This window comes from Lactuca serriola, chromosome 5, assembly GCF_051521515.1.
Source record: "Lactuca serriola cultivar US96UC23 chromosome 5, Lser_US96UC23_V15, whole genome shotgun sequence".
Taxonomy (NCBI): domain Eukaryota; kingdom Viridiplantae; phylum Streptophyta; class Magnoliopsida; order Asterales; family Asteraceae; genus Lactuca; species Lactuca serriola.
In genome coordinates, this window is record NC_136412.1 from 258,600,135 (window position 1) to 258,602,438 (window position 2,304).

Sequence of the window (2,304 nt, forward strand, 5' to 3'; positions counted from 1 at the left end):
TTCACCCCTACCACTACCACATAATACATAGCACAAACGTAATGTTAAGCATATCTGGGTGCCCGACCTACCCTCTGGTTTATTTCAACCGGCTCCAGGGACTATTTCACCCCTCTTACCACTATCACATAATATCATAGCATTTTAGCACATAAAGCATAACAAATAGTGGCATACCATACAATTATCACAAAGACAATCATCTCTACTAGTGGGCCGACATTGGTGCCTTTGACCAACTTCTAGTGGAAGGTAACTCACCTTAAATGTTGTAAAGTAGTTGAACTGTCCTCGGCTCTAAAATCAACCCCACTCAAACTCTTACACATAAAAGATTTCCTTTAATTACCCTTTCATACTCATAACCCCTTAAGGTTTAAATTTGGTCAAAGTCAAAGTCAAAGTCAAAGTCATCACCCAGGTCAAAGTCAACATTCTGGTCAAAGTCAACATTCTGGGTTGACTCAACTCGCCGAGTTCCGTATATCATAAAACCTTGAAATCGCGATCCAACTCGTCGAGTTCTTTCACGAACTTGTCAAGTTCCTCCTATCAACAGAATCGGGACTTTCCCACTCAGCTCGTCGAGTCCGTCCTTAAACTCATCGAGTCCCTCCTTTTACAGAATCGGGACACTTCGACCCAACTTGTCGAGTTTCTCTATGAACTCGTCGAGTTCTTAAGTCTGTTAAGCTATCTTGATGTATTAAGCCATTATTCTGTGAATCTAAGTCTCATATTCCAGATCTGGGTCGAATACACCTCTAGGAGGGTAAAGTTTCCGACTTTACCCATTAAGACCCATCCTAGAAGAAATGAACCCTAACCCTAGCTCAAAATGGCTTAGTTCCACCTTCAAAAACCCTAGCTCAAAATGGCTTAATTCCAACTTCAAAAACCATCAAAACTTCAAGATAAGCCATATGGTCATAGATCTGGACTCTAGGGATAGTTTGGTCACGTAAAGTTCCTATCTTTACTTGCATACATAGACTACTTGGCTCAAAAGGACAAAAAGATGGTCCACAAGTTGCATGGGACTTCCATGGCCATAAAGTTGGCACCTTTATGCCATGAAGTCCCCTAAAGACCCTAAATCTAAAAGGTTTGCCCACATGGGACGTCTAAGTCCCAAAGACCAACATTCTTGGACCAAAATATGGAGAAAACATCCAAAAACTAGATCTAAGAATACTATAAGCATGGTAGGAGATTTATAACTCAAATGAACAAGAAATGAAGCTCAACTTCTGGATCCAGTCTCCTCCTACACGTCCTTGCTCCTTCTTCAGGTATCTTCTTCTTCAAAACCACAAAGAATGCACAAAAATGGCTTAGAACTCTCAAAAGTGAATTAGGGTTTCGTGGCTAGGGTTTGGGACAATGCAAGCTATAAATGAGGCCAACTTATGGGGGTTAAGGTGTTTAAATAGGGTGCAAAACCCTGAAAATTAGGGTTTCATTCTGCCAGTCTTACTCGTCGAGTTGAGACTTCTCAACTCGTCGAGTAGACTTCTTAACCCGCATCCCAATCCATCTCTACTCGACGACTTTGGGGCCTCTAACTCGTCGAGTTTCTATACAAAAATGAATAAATTGAGAAATAACTACATACCAAGAACCGGGCATTACAACAACCTCAACCCAACACAATATGTCGACATATACATAACATATAAACATATATTCAGTCAACAGACAAACAGGAAGATTTATTGATCACTATGCATAGCATCATCCTATCTCTCAAGACACATATCTAACAGATCACTACAATACACAATCATACGATAAACCAGGATAACGATCCATAGGGCTGGACTTGGTGCTTTGGACCCAAAAGTACAGTGAAGAGAACTCACCTCCTGATCTGATCAATATCTGATGAGGCCCCTGTTGGATTAATGTCTAAGTCCATAACTATATTTGGTAAGACTTGACCCGACCCGGCATGGTCCATTTGGGTTGCATACCATCATGCACTTGGATAGACTATAATGAGAGAAATAAGACACTTATGGTTATTAATATATTATAAGTTCTAGTATATTAATAATAAGAATAATAAGATTATTTAATTAGTATTGATCAAGAATTAATCTAGGATTAATTAAGTGATCAAAAGAAGACTAATTAAATATATGGGTTGATTGTGTAAATCATCCATACTTGTATAGTGGGCTAATGCTCCATGGATAATCAAGTTGGGCTAAAACCCATAGGATGGTCCATGGATGCTCCATGGTGTATTTGTACCCATGGATCATGGAAATGAAAGGCCATGTCAATTAGGGTTTACATGGT